The 4,333-nt window shown below is 39.9% G+C and overlaps 1 long non-coding RNA gene across 2 annotated transcripts in view; it reads left to right on the top strand.

Annotated features, from left to right (window-relative positions):
* Window positions 1-3,961, top strand: part of LOC138354014 (uncharacterized) — a 9,161-nt gene extending 5,200 nt beyond the window's left edge. For both annotated transcript variants that reach the window (XR_011223390.1, XR_011223389.1), the window contains one exon: window positions 3,646-3,961. This is a non-coding gene — a long non-coding RNA (uncharacterized lncRNA). The remainder of the gene's footprint in view (window positions 1-3,645) is intronic.
* The last annotated feature ends 372 nt before the right edge of the window (window positions 3,962-4,333 follow it).

Below are 4,333 nucleotides of genomic sequence, written 5' to 3'. Positions count from 1 at the left end.
ATTTTATCAATTCCTGTTACTATTTTGTACAAAGTGATTTTATCACCTCTTTTTGTTGTCTTCTAGTTTTGGCATATTTAATGCCTCTGACCTCTCCACATAGCTCTTGCCCTTTAGTTCTGGGAGCCACTTAGTAGCATGTCTTTGCACCTTTTCCAGTTTGTTGATGTGCTTCTTAAGATATGGGCACCACACAACCGCTGCATATTCTAGCCTTGGCCGAACAAAACTCGTGAACAATTTCTTTAGTATTTCGCCATCCATGTATTTAAACGAAATTCTGAAGTTAGAAAGCGTGGCATAGGTTCCTCACACAACGTTCTTTATGTGGGCCTCAAGTGATAGTTTTCTATCTAGAATCAACCCTAGACCTCTTTCTTTTATCAGAATTATATAAAGATTTCTCACATAATTTGTAGGTTGTGTGGGATCTATGTTCTATTCCACATTCCATAACATGGCATTTATCCACATTAAATTTCATTTGCCAAGTGGTGCTCCATATACTTATTTTGTCCAGGTCTTCTTGAAGGGCATGACAATCATCTAAATTTCTTATCCATCCCATTATCATAGCATCGTCAGCAAACATGTTTATATAATTCTGTATTCCAACTGGTAGATCATTTATGTAGACAATGAACATTTCTGGTGCATGTACTGTGGTACTCCACTTGTGACACTTCTCCAGTCTGATTGCCTCTGATTACTGCCCTCATTTTTCTATTAGTCAGAAAATTTTTCATCCCTGTTAGAAGCTTACCTGTCACCCATCCAAAATTTTCTAGTTTCCAGAACAACCTCTTATGTGGAACTCTGTCGAAAGCCTTTTTTATGTCTAGATAGATGCAGTCAACCCAACTACCTTTTTCCTTTAAAATCTCTGTGGCTCAATCATAGAAACTGAGTAAATTCGATACACAGGATCTTCCAGATCGAAAACAATACTGTCTGTGTGATATTATATAATTTCTCTCCAGGTGTTCTACCCATTTAGTTTTTATTATTTGTTTTTTCAATCTTTTCACTGTTACACTTGTCAATGATTCAGGTCTATAACTGAGAGAGGTGGGGTCTTCCCTGTTGCCACTTTTGTAGATTGGAACTATGTTAGCCTCTTTCCACATGTTTGCTATGACTCCTGTACACAGGGATGCCTGAAAGATTAGGTGAAGTGGAAGGCTGAGCTCAGATGCACATTCTCTCAGAACCCATGGTGAAACTCCATCTGGACCAACTGCTTTGTTCTTACTTAGCTCCTTTAGCATATTTTCCACTTCATCTCTAGACACCTCTATACGCTCTATGATGTTCTCAGAAATTCTTATTGTGTCTGGTTCTCTTAAGATTTCATTTTGTATAAACACACTTTGGAACTTTTGGTTTAATGTTTCACACATTGCATTATCATTTTCTGTGAATCTGTTTCCTATTTTCAACCTCTGGATATTATCCTTTACCTGCAATTTGTTGTTTATGAATTTGTAGAATAGGCCCAGTTCTGTTTTACATTTATCTATTATCCCTTTTTAAAAATTTCTTTCTGCCTCTTCCCTTACTGCTGTATAGTTGTTTCTCGCATCTTTGTATCGCTGGTATGATTGGGGGTTTGGCTTCTTTCTATATTGATACCTGCTTGATGGGGTTCTGCTCTTCTACTCCCCAAGCCCGGCCCGAGGCCAGGCTCGACTTGTGAGAGTTTGGTCCACCAGGCTGTTGCTTGGAGCGGCCCGCAGGGCCACATACCCACCACATCCCGGCTGATCCAGAACTTCTCTTAGAAAACAGTCCAGTTTTCTCCTGAAGATGTCCACGGTTGTTCCGGCAATATTTCTTATAGTCGCTGGGAGGACGTTGAACAACCGCGGACCTCTGATGTTTATACAGTGCTCTCTGATTGTGCCTGTGGCACCTCTGCTCTTCACTGGTTCAATCTTGCATTTTTTTTCCATATCGTTCACTCCAGTACGTTGTTATTTTACTGTGTAGATTTGGGACCTGTCCCTCCAGTATCTTCCATGTGTATATTATTTGGTATCTCTCTCATCTCCTTTCTAGAGAGTACATTTGGAGAGCTTTGAGACGATCCCAATAATTTAGGTGTTTTATCTCGTCTATGCGTGCCGTATATGTTCTCTGTATTCCCTCTATTTCAGCAATCTCTCCTGCTCTGAAGGGGGAAGTGAATACTGAGCAGTACTCGAGACGGGACAACATAAGTGACTTGAAGAGTACAACCATTGTGATGGGATCCATGGATTTGAAAGTTCTCATAATCCATCCGATCATTTTTCTGGCCGACGCAATATTTGCTTGGTTATGCTCCCTAAACATTAGATCGTCGGACATCATTATTCCCAAATCCTTGACATGCTGTTTTTCTACTATGGGAAGATTCGATTGTGTTTTGTACCCTGTATTATGTTTCAGATCCTCATTTTTGCCATACCTGAAATTTATCACTGTTAAACATCATGTTATTTTCTGCTGCCCAATCGAAAACTTTGTTGACATCTGCTTGTAGTTTTTCAATGTCTTTCATTCCATTTTTGTGTCTTTTGGTCTGTGGCCCTCTCTCAATTTCTGTTGAACCAATCCTGTTTTCTGGCCCTGCATCTCTGTTTTGGTATGAATGTTTGTGTGCCTTCATTGTATATTTTGCAAAATTTGGCATACATTTAATTTACTTCCCTGTCTAGCAACAAGTCTGCCTAATTACTTATTAAAAAAATTTTAAAGTTCCCCATAGTGACCTCTCTCTCTCTTGAAATCAAGTTTATCAACTGTTTCAATGTCCCCATTTTCTGTGTGTGTGTGTGTGTGTTTGGAGGCTAAGCTTGCTGATACCATGTGTGTGTGTGTTTGGAGGCTAAGCTTGCTGATACCATGTGTGTGTGTGTGTGTGTGTTTGGAGGCTAAGCTTGCTGATACCATGTGTGTGTGTGTGTGTGTGTGTTTGGAGGCTAAGCTTGCTGATACCATGTGTGTGTGTGTGTGTGTTTGGAGGCTAAGCTTGCTGATACCGTTTGTGTGTGTGTGTGTGTTTAGAGGCTAAGCTTGCTGATACCATGTGTGTATTTGGAGGCTAAGCTTGCTGATACCATGTGTGTGTGTGTGTTTGGAGGCTAAGCTTGCTGATACCATGTGTGTGTGTGTGTGTTTGGAGGCTAAGCTTGCTGATACCATGTGTGTGTGTGTGTTTGGAGGCTAAGCTTGCTGATACCATGTGTGTGTGTGTGTGTTTGGAGGCTAAGCTTGCTGATACCATGTGTGTGTGTGTGTTTGGAGGCTAAGTTTGCTGACACCGTATGTGTACTCACCTATTTTTACTCACCTGTTTAAATAATAATAGGGGTGTGTACCACCTCTGGTGCAATTGTAGGGACCCACAGCCTTGAAGAAAATAAAGAGTATTCAGAGAAGACCTTGTGGATTCTCACTGAACACTAATCTTTTCTTCTCCTACCACCCCTCTTATTTTGTTTTATGCTGTATTCTATTATATATCATATAAATACATAGCCAAATGGCAATATTTATTATGTCTATACAAAAAGAAGACATTCACTTTATTTTTTTTTTCTCTCCTTTGTTTCTATGTGGATTTTGTTGTGACTAATGATTCTCCTCCTTTCCCATCAACAGGTCTTCCTCACTGGGCTTGCTCGGCTTTTGTGTTACTGTGAGGGTGCCATCATCGTTTACCCTTCAAGACTGACTCATGCTGGCATTGCATTTGTGGACTTCCCTTCACAGTACACAGTCCTTCTCCATATGGTGATTGTCCAGGGCAAGCAGGGTGTGACTGCCATCTTGGAGAAGCAGGGTCTTTTAATATGAAGAATCTTCCGTCTTCTCTACTTACGCCAGCTTGTGCCAGCTTGTGCCAGCCTTGCATTCTTGTTACTTCATGGCCCTTGGGCCTTTTTTATTTATTTTACATAATAAATTTTTTTATTAATACCCGTGTTTCACAAGAGATCCTTAACATTTTAAGCACCAATTGTATTGACTAATGTACGTCTTGTAACCTTTAAGACATAAATAGACAAGACATAGATAAATGAGTGAATAATACTGAGTGACTAGGTTAGGGCGAGGAACATAGTACAGTGTCTGACTTTGGAAGAATGCCTACTGTTTTAGAAACCTTATTGCCATGATCATAATCGTATGGGTTAAAAACCATTTGTTGTCACTTCTGCACTGTGGCTTGTTGAGCTTGAAACCTTTGCTCCTTGTTCGTGTTACATCTGACCTTTTGAAGAAATTATATGAATCAATATCCTCCAAATTGTTCAGTATTTTAAAGGTTTCGCTCTATTACTCTCTC

The sequence above is a fragment of the Procambarus clarkii genome, chromosome 61 (genome assembly GCF_040958095.1).
Source record: "Procambarus clarkii isolate CNS0578487 chromosome 61, FALCON_Pclarkii_2.0, whole genome shotgun sequence".
NCBI classification, from domain to species: Eukaryota; Metazoa; Arthropoda; class Malacostraca; order Decapoda; family Cambaridae; genus Procambarus; species Procambarus clarkii.
Note: the sequence above shows the minus strand (reverse complement) of the source record. Positions and strands in the feature narration are given on the sequence as shown.